The 18,317-nt window shown below is 35.6% G+C and overlaps 1 protein-coding gene across 6 annotated transcripts in view; it reads right to left on the bottom strand.

Annotated features, from left to right (window-relative positions):
* EHF (ETS homologous factor) overlaps window positions 1-18,317 on the bottom strand; it is an 80,672-nt gene that overhangs the window by 36,029 nt on the left and 26,326 nt on the right. For 3 of the 6 annotated variants that reach the window (XM_039356856.1, XM_039356857.1, XM_039356858.1), the window contains exon 1: window positions 8,258-8,415. The exons of the other annotated variants lie outside the window; for them this stretch is intronic. The gene's annotated coding sequence lies outside the window, so the exon portion shown is untranslated. Of the gene's footprint in view, window positions 1-8,257; window positions 8,416-18,317 lie in introns of those variants that run through there. 6 annotated transcript variants of the gene reach the window in all.

Below are 18,317 nucleotides of genomic sequence, written 5' to 3'. Positions count from 1 at the left end.
GCATTCTTCTGAAGAGCAAGGTATATTGGAAATATACCAGACAACAAAAAAGCATAAATGAAATAAAATTTCTGAGAAAAATTAATTCAGTGCTTCCCAGCCAGGTGATGGTTACAACTGCACAGAGTAATCTTTATTCACTTGTTCTCATGTGAATGGCCAGAGAAACACCATCCTAAAGGAAAGGATCCTTAAAGCCACAGGTTTGATCCAAAGGAAGTTAGGAAATCAATAGGACTTAAGTGAATGCCCTTTCCTCTTAACAGCCAAAGGAAAAAATGGATTGCTTCATTAGCTGCCGAAAGCAACATTTCTCAACCTATATTGCTTTTCTCTTGCTGCTGCAGCAGAAAACAGCTCCCCTGCCTGTAAAGCTGTTGGCAGACTTACCAAAAGTAAAATGGATCCAGCAATACAATAGAGCATTTATATATCAAAAGACTGGAAACAAGTCATCAAGGTAAAATGTACCATAAACAGAACTGTTAATTTGATTGTTGGCATGGCTTTCTGTTACCTTGTCAGTATCTTCCAAGTAATTTTGTTTGAGTTGGCAACATGATCTTTATTATTATTATTATCATCATGATCATCATTATTGCACCTGCTGTTTAAATTTGATATATTCGTCTTATCAGAGTTGAGCTTAGACCCACTTTTGTCTTGCAAGAGTATTTGAAAGTCAAAAAGCAAAGAAAAGAATGCATAACTGTACTCATTCCATTGATGGTGTTTTTCCATTAAATGCTCATAGGAATGTTTTTACATCAGTAGCAAAATTTCATTCATTTTGGAAGATGAGGTCCCTGTGTGATAGTAGTATTTGATGTACTTTTCCATACAGCCAAAAATAAAGCAGCAGTTTATGACAGCACAAATACAATACTCAGTGGCTCCAAAGAGGGATTGTATTATAAAACAAGTGTAAGCAAATTTTGTTTACAATTTTTCTTTTGCTTGCTGTATAACATGAATGCCAGAATCATTAGGAAGGACCATTAGGAAAATGATGCCAATGTAAGTTAATTGTAGTATTCTAAATAATGTCCCCAATTCCCCAGCTACATAAGCATTTGCCTTAAATAGTTGTGTCTGCAGATCTTTAACAATGAGTACTAGCTGAAAATAAATAAAACAGAACATGAAGAAATAAAGGAGTTTCACTTTCAGGTCAAAATTCACAAATCCAGATCTTAAGAATACAATCAAATACGCATTGAGTCAGGAGTAAGCTAGGTTAAAACTCGAGGGAGTTACTTCTATTTTGCATTTGTTGATCTCCCTTATGTCTTAGAGCAGTGGTTCTCAACCTGTGGGTCGGGACCCCATTTGGGGTCAAATGACCATTTCACGGGGGTCGCCAAACAACGCAGTCCGCCATTTTTCCCCCTTTTCCTTAGCTGTGCTACTCCCTTTTATTCTATTAGCTTTTGAAAGCCAATAGAATAGACTCTCTTGAATAGAGTCTAATTCTATTGGTTTTCAAAAGCTAATAGGAATTGTCCAGGCTGTCTCTGCCCTGCTGAGCCCGCCAAAAGTCCCATTCTGCAAATGGTGCTGCACCAGTTGAGTAGTCCTCGACTTACGACCAGTTGAGTAGTCCTCGACTTACGACCTGTTGGGGGTCGCGGCATTAAAAAGGTTGAGAACCACTGTCTTAGAGTAAGATTAATTATTAAGTTCCCACTAGTAATAGACCATAGGGACGTGGAATCACATTGTTTATTTTTCAATACATCAGCCTGCCTCTTGGTTGCTGATATATAACAGTTTAACTGGCTTTCATGAGTTCATATGAAATTAGATAAATAACAAACACATTTCCACTTAAAACTTACATATTTTCAAACATCAACTTTCTCGATGTTCTCATCTTACACATCTCAGCATGAAAACACATCAAGAAATGATTAGAGAAGACATCAGAACCAACTCTTCATCCTTATTTCTTTAAATTATATAAATAAGGAATCAGAATGGCAGTTGTATAACCACAGCCTAAAGAAAAAATTTCCAGGGCTGTGGTTGTTACTACCAAAAGCACCTGTGAGTTTAAATACCAAAATTCTGGTATCACTAGTTGTGTAGGTTCAAACCCTAACTATTAACAAAACAAATCTAGGAGCACCAGCGGTAAATCTATGGATCACACCAAAGATTCCTTTGTTATGTGACAGATAACAAACATGCCTGAGTACAAGAAAGGAAACAGCAACAATTACAGATTCAAAGCCATTGCCATAGGAAATCCAGCAAATGCCTCACCCTGATCTGTGTTGGAATACAATTGTGCTACCCAGAATAAATATGCTTGGAAAAGAAGTGCTCTCCCTTTCAATTATCCATTCTTGTTTTAGATACAGCTACAAATAAAGAGAATGTGTCCATAATAGCATCCTTTCCATAAAATTCATTTGACAGGAGCTCAGTGTCTGAAATGGGCTATGACTGCAGCTATAGCATTGCTTTGATTATCACATTCTATACATCTAGAATGATGCTAATTATAACAAAACCCTCCACATTCCTGGTATAATAATTATAATCAGACTAAACAACAAAAGAAAATACACTCCTAGAAGAGAAACAAAAAATAAGTAAAACTTTCAAAGTTTGCACAACAGGCACACACCAAAGTTAAGGGAGCCTCAGAACCCAATGCTGTTCCTCAGATATTTTATTACAATGTAATTCTGCCAAATAACAGTAATTTTTAGCATAATTAAAAACTTATCATTGCAAAGAAAACTTAAGAGGGAGAGAAAGTACCAGTTAGGCAATACTACTTGTCTATCTGCCCGCCTGTTTTTATTAATGAAACTTTGTGCAATTGTACCACATTGATATGTAATAATAATATATTTGGTCAAAACCATTAAGACAAATTTGGAGATAATTATGTTGGGTGTACCAACTGTTCTAACCACAACATCTTGGCTGATTTTTCCATAACGTGAAAGAGTAATACTACTATGTTATAAATTAGTTACTCCCACAAAGGCAATGAAATGAAAGCCTAACATAAAAGAATTATTGGATTAAACTGAGGAAAATTTGCTAAAAACATAAGAAAAACATAAGAAAAAATAAAGCAAGTTGATATACAACTTGATTTCTCTGCTGGGGAACAAATCTCATATGCTTTCCTTTACTCAAATTCATTGATTTCTTTGCTGGCTTACTGAGAAACCAATTTAAATCAATAATGGATTCCTATCATGAGTAATAATGTTTTTTCTAATATCTGAAATAATTTCTCATTAAAACCACTAGAGCTGGAGACAGTATTATACTTCATGCTCTACAGCTAGAACAGTGAATTTGGGAATCTTTCCTAGATTATAGTAAGAGTGATTTAGAACCTGATTATCTGTCTGTCTGTCCATCATCTATTTATCCAATTTAGATACTGCCCATCTCTGGGTGTTTTACAGATAATAGCTTTATTTCCACCTTATTATAAACCTATTTCCATTTTAAAAATAATACTGTAGTCTTATAGCAGGGGTGTCAAACAGCTGGCCCATGGGCTGGTTGCCGTGCCCACCCCAACTCTGGCAATGGGAAAAAAGTCACAATACGTCACAATACATCATGAGATGCGGCAAGTTTGACACCCGTGTCTTATAGTATTAATTGTAGATTTTATTATATATATATTAACTTTGCTATTATCATTGTCTTATCTCTTACAAACATTTTTCAGTGTTTCTTTCTTGTTAACAAGGTTTGTGTCTATGCATTTTCTCATGTTATCAGTAGCTTTCATGCACTTATTGTCCTAAATAAAAAGATCTAATTGTAAGTATGTTATGATAAGCTTCTGCTATTACCTTGAGACACATAGTATCATTGATAACATAAGTTTGAAAGTTTTTGCTTGTAACTTTGTTGTAACTAGGAACTACACATAGGATAAGTTACAGTACTCATATCCTAATATTGAAAACACATTTTTAGGCTATATATAACCAGTGCTGTCATTCCCTTAGTAGAATGGCATTCAACAACGGAACAGATTTTTCCTTTGTTCTTCAACCCCACGCTCCATAAAACAGATCTTGATACTGTGCAGAACCAACAAGAAGCCTTGTTGCATATGAGTTAGGAACTTGGTACTTGCATAATTTGGGATGCAACTCTTCAGCAGGGGGTCCTTGGTGCTCTCTGAGCTTGCTTGTTTTCTTGCAGATGTTTCATTACCCTAACTAGTAACATCATCAGTGCTAGTCAATGCTAGTTCCTAAATAGCACATTGAATGCTGTAAAGTTATCTATGAAAATATCTCTGTCTTTATGACATTATAGAATATTAATACAGAGAACCCAATTAGTCTATTCATTTGCTAATTTTATTTTTAATATGTAATTGTTTGTCTAATAAACAAATATGTAACCTACGTGTTCTATATTTTGTACCATGTTGGGATTTAGTTATGGGATGATTTATTCACCATACTTAATATAATATACCATAGTATTATTTCAATTATATTCATGCAAATTGTACCAAGTTTGTCTAGATTTCTTTTATAGCTAAGAATGGTTACTAAATTTTACTTTATTAGGGCTTCCAGTACTTTTACAAAATACTTAATAATATAGTTGTGATTCCTCTTCTTTCTTCAAACTAGAGTATGCATCACTATTATGACAGAGTAAGAGCTATAACTGAACTATTGTTTATTTTTTATCTCAGATCACACAAACATAGGGTAAGACAATATAAGTCTTATTTAAATGCCATAATAAAACAATGGCTGAGAATTATCTAGGAAAATCACAAATTTCAGAAAACAAATTTGTATATGTTGAATCAGATCATCAACACATGTAGTGCACTGTGGTCTACATCAGACAGATATCTTCCCACAGGTGCCAAATATAAGTACAATCAAGAATTAAGTTTAGGAATTAATAAATAGCCAATAATTTATGGATCACAAAATCCTGCTAATGTTCACATAAAATCCTGTGAGATTTCAGTGTCCTCCCAGTGGTGGGACTCAGCCAGTTCACACCACTTCGGCAGAACCAGTAGCTAATTTTTTGTTGCCCAGGCCCAGAATGGACTTCCGGAAGCGTCATCCACACAGAGAACCGGTTGTTCACATATGTGAATCCCATCACTGAGTCCTCCAGTAACATCTCCTGAGATTTTTAACAGCTTCTTATAATATTTTAGAGGAAAAATGACACAAACCCAATGAGAATCAATGATCTGGGAAAATGTCTGTCATATTTTAATTTATTTATCAGTTTTATTTTATAGTGCCTAGAGTCTGGAAAAATTTGTATCAGTAGCTCTTCAAAAAAATGTCCATGTTCTCGTCTGAAACACCTCAAATTCAATCAGATATTTTTTTCATGCAAAATAGAGTCTACTGCTATATAATAGATTATCCCTACATACAATATTTTAATAATTTTAATTTTAAAAAACTAGTACCTTTAGCTTAAATTTGTTTATAGATAGATGGAGCAATTGAATACTCTATTTATTAGATCTCACTTAGGAAGAAAAGTTGTGCTGCATTAACTTTTCTACGGGATTTCTAATTTAATAAAATACTCTAATACAGAAATGTGGTCCCAAGTATCCAGTTCAGATTGAAAGATTGTTACGTTACATATTTTTTTCTATGTATATGAAGCTGCTACCCATGACAGAAATAAGTCTATGATATGTCTCATCATTGTAGCCTTTAGATCTTTAAATGCTGCCATCCTCTTGACCCACAAAATATAAACACCCTCCACTCATACAGTATAATGACTGTATTCATTTCATGGATAACATCAAAAGAGAGAGGCTTGCATAAAGAGTGGGATAAATCGACCTTAAGCTGGACTGGAAGTTTGGAAGTGAAAAAAAAAAATCTCAATCCATATTTATTGGAACTAAACTGTTTCATATGCCAAGATGATATAATTCAATACAAACCTGAATAAAATAAGGAGTTTTAAGAAATGTCTCACATTCATAGAGTCAAGTGCTTTCATTTTAAAAGAATTTTAGTTAGCAATGAAGCTATTATTAGCATAGTTAACATCTGTTGTTGTGTATGATGTCAACTTCTACATCTAATTTAATGTTGTTTACTTTGTGCCTTTAAATGCTGACTACACAAATGGACTACTTAGAGAAAGCTATGTTTGCTGGAAAATAGAGATATAATTCGTCTTAAAATAATTATGTGTTCTGTGTTCCAGTGCCCCATGTGAATTTCCTGTATTTAGACAGAGAAGTCAATTCTTTGTTAAAAGAAAGTTCAGGTGGAGTTCACCCTCAATTATAAAGAATAAGAAAACTAATTTTATCAAATTTCTGTGCATTGAGATACACAAATATTGAGATACACAGGTACCATCGATTAAGACTCAACACTATAAATCAGTTTAATTACATTGGTTTCCTTAATAATTAAATAGATAGATAGATAGATAGATAGATAGATAGATAGATAGATAGATATTTCATATTTCTAGATGATGTGAACTCCTGTTTGTAAACAATTTTATATTTTTACCTCACTGTAGTATCAGCCACCCTTTGTGACAATAACATAGTAGAGTATTTTAATATTTGAACACTACTTTTGGCAACATATAAAATATAATGGAAGCATATCTGTTATGTGCAATTAAGTACTTGTAGGCATTTCTTAATGTAAAATGTTTATCTTTTTCTCTTATAATTTATAGAAAAATGTAAAAAGGGAACTGTAGAAAGGATAGAAAGAAGAAAGAACAACTTATGTTTAATTTTTTAAAAACAAATAGTAATTTATTGCAGTGGTTTTCTTTTAGTTTGGTTCAGAAATGAATCTGATTGCGCTGAGTGGACTAACTTCCAACGAAGTGCCCAGAGGATCTGGGCCAAAGTGGACGGGGAAAAACGCAATAAGAATTTTTAGTACAAGGTAAAAATAACTGGTAGCCGACTCTGTTTTCCTTTTTTTATCATAGCAATGTGTAAAAAATATTATTCAGGAAAGGAATAGATCACCTTCAATTTGATATGGTTGCCAAATACATTTATCTATCTTCAGTTTATGTAGCATTAAAATCAACATTCCCTCTGCTATCTCTTTAACAGAAATTATTTCCTAACTACCAATAAAAATTATCAGGCTCAGAATTCTGGTTAATATTAAACTTCAAATGAAAATGTTAAACATTGCCTGCTACGCTGCATATCTACTTTGTACATGCATATACAGGATGTACCTTCAAGCTCTTTTCATAATCATAAATAACCCAAAAAGAAAAGTAAAAACTAAAATTGCACTTATACAAATAGATCTTAGACAAACACCACGGCAAATCCCCTAAAATGACTTGGAATTTAAGTCCCTATTTTGCTGTTATTCCATTCTGCTAAAATTCCTAAACTTGAAGTATATAAAGCTGTAGAAATAATTAAGAGCATGGACCTGATAGGAAAGCAGCCAGAGTTATTTTTCTGGAGACTGGGGAAGATCATCGGGATTTTTTTCTTTGGCTGAGATTATACCAGAATAGGAAACGTTTTAGTAGAATTTCATGATACACAGCTATTAGTAATTCCAGGGTTGGCGATGTGAGCCATAAACCACCTTGCCAAACATTTCATTGGAGAAGCAAAGATACAATTTGGTGGTGATCCATAGTTATATAAGTTTCTTATATTACTAAAACTAGCATCTCGTATGTTTCAGAAAACTCAAAGCAATGTTGAACTCAACAGATCTGACTTCTGGTCTGCCCATCATTCAAAAATAGATCATCAAGAAACATCCAAGAATTCAGTTTATCTAAGTTTAGTAGGTTAGCAGGAGTTAGTAGGAGCAAACAACTCTTAAGAAATTGTCACTTTTTCCCCTTTTGCTTATTTTACTTCGGGTTAGTGACTATATCAGAGCAGACAAAAGTCAAGATAAATAAATGACATTATTATTGTTATTAGCATTTTTACTCCAAATGTGCTCTACTTTTCTACTGGCTGAGCAAATCGCTGCAGCTTGCACATAGTTATGATACTTTAAATTCACTGATTTCACTGAACTCAAGCTGCCAAAGAGCAGGATGGCAGCCAAATTCTTTAACAGCTTTTGATCGAAGAATTCCACCTGTATTTTCGGAATAGAAGATTTATCATCATACCTAAACAGTGCATGTACTTAAGCATATTTTTTTAAAAAAAAAATTCAATCCTAGTGGTTGTTTAGGAAAAAAAAAAGAACTGAAGGAGAAACCAAATTAAAAAGCCCCTTACCTCATTTAGCTGCTGATTCTGTTGAGGAAATCCTTTAGTTAGAGAAAAAAGTCAAAAGAGTGGTCAAGGTATGTCAGCTATTAAGTAAACATAGGTGGCAGGCTATCACTTCACTCGTAGCAGTGAAGATAAATGGATGCAATATTAATTTTAAAACATGTTTTAGAATGCTAAGCTGTCCAATTGTGGAATCCCTTAGGTCACTTCCTGTTATTCTGATTGGATCTTCTAAAATTAAACCTTAAAAAAAAAAAACAGTGCTTGCAAATATTTGCATACAGCCAGCCAACTCACACCTTTACGCACAAACAAAACAAGTCTAACCAGGTTACATTTGTGTCCTGAGAACAAAAGAGAGTCTTTTTAGTGGATGAGACATTGGTCTCCCTGTGAGAGTGTGTGTGGTGTTTGTGAGTTCGTGTGTCTGTGCTTTTCTTTAAAAGACCAATCTATCCCCACTCCCACCTGCCCCCCAGAAGACAGGTTACTTCAGGGAATTAACGTGTGTAATTAGAAGAAAAGGAATTATGCTCCAGAAACGTATTTGTAACTTCAGATCATTTGAAATCAACAGGAGGGGGGAAAAGTTAAACCACAAACAAAACTGTATGCAACAGATTTTCACTGGCAGCAAATGTAATCAAATGTTCCTGCCCAGCATTCATTTACCTCCCGATAAGTCAGTGTAAGAGTGCTTGTGTCTAAAACTATCCTTTCCACATATTATTTCTGCACACACACACAACACAATACAAAAACTTGGCACAAACGGAAAGCAGCATACCTGCCTAAGGTGTGACCATGGATGTGGCAATCTGTATCAAAGGGGACAACTAGAAGATATTTGTTTTGTTCAGTTCAATATCAACGGTGCCTTTCATATTCTAGGAATAAATAAGTGCTATTTATTCAGGATAATTACAAACCAATTTACATAGACAGGGGATAACAAGACACTTGAGGTTGGTTGAATTATGGCCATAACATACAGTCCAGAAGGAACTGCGCATGCATTGTGCCCTTCGACTATGTTTACCACCCCAACTGCTTTTAGCAGCATAAAGAACAGATAAATGATGGTGATTCTTGCTTTTCTAAACACAGGTGGAAAAAAAATCTTGCTCAGTGTAACTAAAAGCCTTCTGGATCAAAAGCAAGAACATGATAGTGATGTCACTTGAATAGCAGGGACAGCAACATATATAAATTGGCAATCTGAGCTCTTTTTTTTTTTAAAGGCAGCTCTTTAAAAGGTTTATTTGATTAATTTGGTTTGATTGGCATGTCAGATTCAAATTGTTCCGGGTGCTTCAACACTAAACCTTTTTAATCCATTAATAGTAAGTCAAGAATAAAGAAAAATAATGTGCCATTAACATAAATTTGTTAAATAAAAATTACATTTTTTTCTGCTTCAAAATGGTGTCACAATGAACTTCCATTAACTCCACCCGTATTTCTTCTGCAACTCTTATCAGGTTCTATAGCAAATGGGGTGGAAAGAAGCTGAAACGATTGTTCAAGGATCTGAAACTCCTTCAGTACTGTATGTATAATAAACTCTTCCTGTAATTTATAAATGCTAGTTTTAATCTCTTTCAATTTAGTTTCATTAAAGGAATTCAGAGTTGGGTTATGGACCAAACAGCTCAATGTCAGCAGAACAATCCTCACAACTCATCAGGCAACAATAAGGAATCCAGCCTTGGCTCAATACAAAAATCTAAATTAAACTATTCCCAACAAATGATTATCTGATCTTCATTTGTACATATATGATAAGGAGGCCTAGAGCTTTCTGGATATTTGATTGTCAAATTGCTCTTAAGGTTAACAATATTTTTTTAACATTGAGTCGGAATCTGCTTTTCCAAGTTAAATCCAGTCTGTTCTGCCCTCAAACAACTGAGGATAGCTCTTGACTTTCATCTGAGTGACATCCTTTTTGATATTTTAATAAGATGATATTATATTATCTCTAAGTCTTTCTTTTTTTATATCTCAACTGAGAGTTCAATTTCATGCTTAGTGCAGAAATTCAAATTAAATCATTCTTGACAGCTGGTGTCTTGTTTCTACTAGCTCGGGTCCAGTGAAGGTGACTACCATTACTTTCGGTAAGCGCTTTCTCTATCATTTTTTTAGGATATATTTCTAGCATTCAATCAAAATCTGTCTTCTTTATTTTAAATCCATTATTCCAAGTTCTGCAGTCTCAGAACACACAATGGTGTGTGACATCATTTTAGAAATGATTGATATGATAGTATTCTTCAATCTCCTCTTCTAAAGATCAGTCATACTCATCTTTTTGAATCTCTCTTCATAGAATTTGACTTCCCTTTTCTTGAGCATCATCGTTGTCCTTTTCTGGACTGTTTGTGTTCCTCTTTCCTAAAACTAGGTCCCTCAACTAGATATACTATAGGGTGTAGCAGAACAAAGTGGAATTTGTGATTTGGAGACTGTACTTCAGTTGAATGCAGCCTGAAAATATGTTTGCCTTTTTGCAGCTACATCACACTTCTAAATCAGATTCAGTTTATAATCAGTACTATTTCAAGATCTTTTGCTTAAATATATTACAATACCAGGTATCTTCCAAACTCTACCTCATGTTCAAATTTTATTTCCTATGTGAGTAAGAAAATGGTTTCTGTTGAATTTCATGTTCATTTTTTCCATATTTCATTAATTACATCTTATATAGCTGACACTTAATTTGCTAATCAGAATGTCATCAGATAATTTGTCAAATACTAAGTTGAAATCTAGATATATCAAGTCTGCAGCATTCCCACAACCTATTAAGAATTTATTTTTGTTCAAGTATAGACGATAATTCAGATTTGCTTCCAGACTTAACAAAAGAAAACTTTCAATAATTTCCCAGTTCTTATTTCTTGATTGATTTGTATGAGTATGTCTGTTCAATCATGCAAATCTGCCCCAAATGAGAATGTAACACCATTATACAGCTTTCATCTAACTTTTAGGCAGGTTACATTTAAGACCTACAGTTTGTAATCTCAGAAAGAAAGAAAAATCATAATATTCCTTTAAACAAGGGATTTTTTCTGAAATGTGCATCCAAAGATTGCATGTTATATTTGGTAGCATAACATCATAATCACCCCAATGATCATCTACATTGCTAGTTATGGCTTCTTGATCCTTAGACTCCTCTCAGAACCACCTTTTTTTCCATCTGAATTAATCCCAGAATTAAGATAATGAATACTAACCACAGGCAGCACATGCTGGCTACAGAAGTAGCTATTTTCCATTTAATGCAGTAGCAACAACAGAAACTCCTGCTGCACTGCATAGTGAGCAGACAATGCTGCCAAAATTGAAGGGAGCTAACAACTCTGGAACTGCTCTTGGTTACAGGGAATAAATATGAGGGAATCAAGTGAATTTCACAGAGATTCAGAGAGAGGCAAATTTCAAAATCTCAAGCACCTCTTTTTTCATACTCAGCCTCTTGACTACTGTGCTACTTCAGCTGTCACAAGGATTTGTCATTTGTGCCACAAAATCATAAATCACCTTTATAAAGCATTGATATTGTTTCTTGTAAACAAAGGTAGCTATAGCATTCTTCAAATCATATAGCATGATTTATTTATTTGATTATTTATAATATTTATGTAGCTGCTCAACTTATGTCAAACTCTGGGTGGCTCAACTGAGTTAAGAATTAAAACAATATAAAAACCATTTTCCCTTTTAGACACAAATTTTTTCCCTTCAAACAGGTGGCTGCTAAGATTTCTGTGGAGCATCTCCTTTCCAATTGCTATGAAACATTGCCACAGACAAGTCAGTGGTTAGAAAGATAAATGAAGTACAGCAGAAGAATGAATCTTTGGTTGTTATTTTGAGGTATAATTTCCAGATCAAATAGAAGCCAGTATAGAGCAACATCAAGCAAGTCTTCTCTGGGCTAAGCATGATTCATCGTGGTTAGCCCAGGAATGGGTCTATAGTACCAGGGCTATAGACTAAAGTGGAAAGCCAACAAAAAAGATTTATAGATAAATAGGGTTATATAGGGTGCAAAAATCTAGACCAGTGATGGCGTGCCAGAGGCAGCACACTGAGCCCTCTCTGTGGGCACACACCATCGCCCCAGCACATGTGGTCTCTAAAAGTTCGCCATCACTGGCCTAAAGCCAGCCAGCCTAGAGCCAATGATGGGGAGCCCACCATTCCACCTTCCAGAGACCCCCTGGATCTCCCCCAACCCTGCCTGGCTCCCACAGGTGTCCCTCCCCATAAGCAACATCAAGGTGGCCACGCCTACCCTGGCCATGCCCACTCAATCTGCCATGACTACTGCAGCCACACCCATCCAGTGACCATGCCCACCCAGTCTGCCAAGCCCACTGTAGCTGCACCCGCCGAGTGGGCCACACCCACCCGGCACTTGGCAATACATAAGTGGGTTTTGGGTTGCAGTTTGGGCACTCAGTCTCTAAAAGGTTTGCCATCACTGATCTAGACAACCATTGGAAGAAGAAAGTGGCCAGCTATTTCCAGACTGTTGTCAAAAAAAAAGATGGAACATCTCAATGACATTAGCATGAACAAAGTGTTGCTAAAAGACTACAATGTAGCAAATCAGTCAACATAAATACAAATGATGAACTTAGTAAAATCAATACAATGGGAAATTAGAATCTGCTCTCTCTCTCTCTCTCTCTCTCTCTCTCTCTCTCTCTCTCTCTCTCTCTCTCACACACACACACACACACACACACACACACACACACACACACACACTGTGTGGTCTACTACTCCTATACTGTTATCATACATACTACAGAGAAGGGTGGATAAGTACATTGGACATAGTTCTAAAAATTTAGATGTCATAATTATAAACAAATTATATAAAATATGAATTCATTATTTCTATTCATATCTTGTAGAGAATACAGAATGAAGCATTTTAAAGCTTCCAATCAACTATTTCTTTTCTGTTATCTAAATAGGAGGCATGGTGGTCAGTGGCTTAATGATGTAGTCTTTGCTCCAGCAGTTCAAGTCCTAGCACTGTGTGGTGGGGTGAAGCTCAGCTTCTCAGCTTCTGCCTATCTAATAGTTCAAAAGAATGTTCTATGTGGGTAGATACATAGGTACCGCTTGGGTGGAGAGATGAACTGGTTCTTTGTGCAGGCGGTCAGGTTCCTGCCGGCTCTGAACTTTCCCAGTTGCGATGCCCATTTCCAAGGTGGCTCCAGTGGAGGGAGGGGGCCTTGGATGATGCTTCAGGAAAAGCTGCTCATATTTTTTTCTGGTGTGAAGCTAGCTTGCCCTCCTTTAAAGCACTTTGGGGAGCATATGTGTGTACCACAACAGAGCTAGTAAACTGGCAGCCACATTACTACTCTGCATTAGCATTGTAGTGTCCTGGGTAATGTAACAAATAATGATGGTGACTGTAATAGTAATAAGAATATATCCTAAAATTATCTAGTTTCCATTTCTCATTTATTCTTAATCTGTTATTACAGATTTTTCTTTTCTGATGGACTATTGTTGAAAGTAAAAAAATCTGATGAATAGAAGTCCTTTATATCACAAGATTTTAAGATTTTATCTTCTTAACATGCAGCTCTCTAGAGCAAATATTGGGAGTGGACAGGACAGTGCTGTTTCCACTCTGTTCCCCAGAAAGAATGAACTCTCCACCCATCATAAACTTACAGAATTCCCCCTTTAAAATATCATATTAAACCACTGTATGTTCACACTATGCAAGCATTCAGAAAAGGATTCTCTGACTAGTATTTTTACCAGTATTATAATAGTAGGATAAGAAGATGGCAATATGCTAGAGAAAAGAACATCCCATATTTCAGCTATAGATTGCCTCATATTTGCCGATCTTTGATTGTACATATAATCCAAAATCCCAGATAAGGATGGAGTTTTTCAAATTGTGTTGCATGGAATCTTAGGACTACAGAGTTCAAAAAGAAAGAAAAACAGAAGAAGAAGACGAAGAAGGTTTAACTGCAGCCGGGCCATCTACGTATAGCAATTTTTCTGAGGCACAGCTGATAGGCCACAGGACTTGGCAGATGACATTCAAAAGCTCCAACCCTTAAGGGTGTTTGTGCTCATGATGACACATTGCTTTCCTTCAGGGATTCCAGAAATTAATTAATTAAAGGAAGCTAACCGGTTCCGTAGGCTGGAAAAGTTTAAAAAGCCCTGTTCTAGGAAATTATAACAAATAAAAAGAAGGTAAATTATGATGTCATCTGCTCCAGTTTCAGCCTCAGGTTTGACAGTGTGATTTGGAACCAGTCCTGCTTCTAGAAGTAGGTCAAAAATCCCAGTACCCATAACATTCTGATTCATCCATGCCAGTAAATATGATCAAATAAATGGTTAGGCCCCATATTGGCTTCCGGGTACCAGACGTATGAACATGGTGAGAACAGCATACATATCAGAATGAAATAATAATATTGCACACATAGACAAACATGATCAGGCAAGTTAACTATAATTGAATATTCTACAGCAAGCCTTTAACTTAACCTGCATTCTCCTTCTGTTCACTAAATTATATACATCAACCAGACCAGAATAATGTCCCTTTAAATATGTATTTGCATGGAGTTAATAATATAGTTGTTAGGTGAATCTGGTTTTCCCATTGACTTTGCTTGTCAGAAGGTCGCGAAAGGTGAGCACATCACCTTGGGACACTGCAACCAGCATAAATACATGCCAGTTGCCAAATGTGTGTGACGTGCAATGGTCATATGAAAAATGATCATAAGTCACTGTTTTTCAATGCAATTGTAATTTCAAACAGTCACTAAAAGAATGATTTTAAGTTGAGGATTACCTGTATTGACCTTAACAGAAGCTGGACTACTGTGTGTTTTCTATTTATCTAAACATGCATTATTGACATGAAGTAGAAACAGGTATGTGGGTCCAGTACTATGGTCTGTCATTTATTTTACTTGCGCCTTTATCAAAATGTTTGAAAACCACATAACTTTAAATGGAAAGACTTTACAAATAGTGAAATGCAAGCAAGAAAAGTCCCTCGAATTAAAAATATCTGTTCTAATTTCAGGCATATGTGTTTGTTTCATTCTTTCCTCTTTAACTGAATACATTTGTACTCCAAATTGTTCATCCTCCCACACTTGTGAATACACTTTTGTCTACAGCTACCACAGGCAAATACGTTTGGAGCCAGTTCATCCTATGTCCAATATCAACACAAAGTACAGTGGTATTAATATGCAAATATGTTTACTACTTCAAAATTCCAAGAAGTCTCTTTATAAATATATTTGCTTGCAGCCCAATGTAAAGAGTGAACCCTTGCTCACTGCCTTTGATTCTTAACAAAGAAATCTTGTCAGCAATGTAGAGACATAAAAAGTCCTCTCCTATGTGTCAGGACAATAAAGACAAGAGCGAATAGAAATCTTTGTTAGAGTTGGCTAGGGATGATGGGAGTTATAGTCCACATTGACGACTGAGGAAGGTTAGCAGCCGTGCTTTAGTGTCAGATATAATTTCCCACTCTCTCCTAGAAATATGCATACCCCATGGATTCATGGGTGCACATTTTAACCTACTATATCAAATTCCTTTGCACTTCTATATAATATTAAGTATATTAAAGTCAAATGTTGCTGAAGGACATGTCTAGGCAAAGGTATGTTTATTATGTTATTAAGTTACCTAATCAGTGTATCATTATGGGTTCAGCTTTAGTGACCCAGTGGCCCTTGTTTATTATTTTCTGAATTAAAATAGATTTTAACCACAGAAATATATCATTTGAATATATTTTTATATTTAGTACTAAACTTTCATTGTTAATTAGAATTTAAGAGACTGGTTGAATTTTTCTGTTGTTATACTTGGCGGTTCCATCTCTGTGTTGTAAAAAGAAAATGCTTAAAGTTAGAGAAGAAAACTTCCTATGAAACTATCAGCTATCCAAATCCATTTCTTAGAAGTGATTTGTTAATAAATGTAGAGTACATTTGCAATTGAAATCTTCTGTTGCTTTCACTGATCTTGGATGGGAAATATGCTCACTTTTCCTGCAGAATCAAATCTTACTTAAGAATGGTTTGCAACCACTTTCCAGAGCTTGCTGGAAGGGAGACAGGTGGTGTCAGACATTATGAATTTGTTAACTAGAGAGAAAAAAAGAAAACCATCTTTGGGGAATGATCAAAATCCAGAATTGATCATCAGTAAGCCTGTAAGGGTGTCTCTAAATTCAAAGTTGAATTTTCCCTATGTGCTATAACTCATAGAAATTAATATTAGATCAGATTATAATCTAACTGAGTATTGCTATTCAGCCTAATGAATAAACACTTGCATCTGTGTCCAAGAGCTTACAGTCAAGCTATATCTGATGTTTATGAGCCATGGATTAATATGAATTCATGGATTTAAAAAATCAGAGCTTCATGCACACATTATATATCTCATGCAAAATGATATTGCTTAATGGTTTTAGAACAAAGGAGTTTTGGTTTACTTTCTCAAAGAACAACACAAGAAGTCCTTCAACATAATTAAGATGACTGTCCTTTCCAGATATAAATGGTATCATGAACATTGCTATTATTTATTCAATTTATATAGCTGTCCATTTTGCTGTTGTGACTTTAGCTAGCTAACCAGTGGTGGGATTCAGCCAGTTCGCACCACTTCAGCGGAACCGGTAGCTAATTTTTTGTTGCCCAGGCCCAGAATGGACTTCCAGAAGTGGCATCCACACAGAGAACCGGTTGTTCACATATTTGAATCCCACCACTGCAACTAACATTATAGCTAACATTATAATGTATAAAAAACAATGCAAAAAAGCAAAACATACAACCTGTATGTCAGCTCCATGGGTGGAACAGACCAGAAAATCAATTCCATGGGAAGACTAGAACTATATTTTTATTAGGATGAAAACGTTCTTCAGCTCCCTTCTTTCTTATATCTTATTTCTTATATACCAATGGACCAAGGAAGCATTTGTCTCAGCTACTTCCAAATATTATCTTGCTGCCCAAGATTTAAAGAACATTTCAGCCCTCTTTGCTGTGGGTTTCTGTGAAGGTCATATCCCTTATTCTTTACACTTTAAAACAACTAAGTTAAAAACCATTCTATGGTAAACCTAACACAGATTCACAGTGGATACCTGACCCTTATGTTTAGGAACACATATTCAAAGCCTGCTGAAAAGTCAGCAGGTTAAAGCCATCCTAATTTTTGGTACTACAGTATTCCATAGGGCAGGACCTGCAGCAGGAATATATGTGACATATGTCATGATCCATTGGATCATCATTTCAGAAATAGTTCCTAGAGAAACAGAATACACAAGGGAAAAAAGCTGTAGGAGTGGGAGCAAGTTCTGAGTGCTGTCAGTTTAACTAGGGATGACCACGCTCTGGCAGCCAATGGTGGGACTTGGTCTCCCAAGGGCTAGGAAGGGACTGGCTTACTTGTAGCTGAATGAGGGGCTGTCTAATCCACCACCAAAGGGCTAGGCCTACTGAACCTCAAGGCAATGGCAAATTAGTGTGGCAGCACTGAAGTGACCACAAATTTGCCAAATTTCAATCTCATAGGAGTCATGGGTCCCAGATTTTGGACACATCTCATAAGTTAGACCAGGGATCCTCAACATTGGCAACTTTATGACTTGTGGATTTCAACTCCTAGAATTGAAGTCCTAGAGCTGAAGTCCACAAGTCTTAAAGTTGCCAAGGTTGAGGATCCCTGAGTTAGACCACTTGATTCAAAAAATGTTGCTCTATGATGCATTATTTTGTCCAGTTATAGGTTATAGACACAGGAATTTTAGTAGTATATTGATTACCTGTTTTAATAGATTAAAAACAAAAGAGATAGTGTTCTCAGCATTAGTACCAGGTTCTAGATTAATAATAATAATAATAATAATAACAATAACAATAATAATAATAATAAATAAAGTTGGAAGGGACCTTGGAGGTCATCTAGTCCAACCCCCTGCTCAGGCAGGAAATCC

This window comes from Crotalus tigris, unplaced genomic scaffold, assembly GCF_016545835.1.
Source record: "Crotalus tigris isolate CLP2741 ecotype Arizona unplaced genomic scaffold, ASM1654583v1 scf7180000018831.1652172, whole genome shotgun sequence".
Lineage (NCBI taxonomy): Eukaryota > Metazoa > Chordata > Lepidosauria > Squamata > Viperidae > Crotalus > Crotalus tigris.
This window is presented reverse-complemented; position numbering and strand designations above follow the sequence as displayed.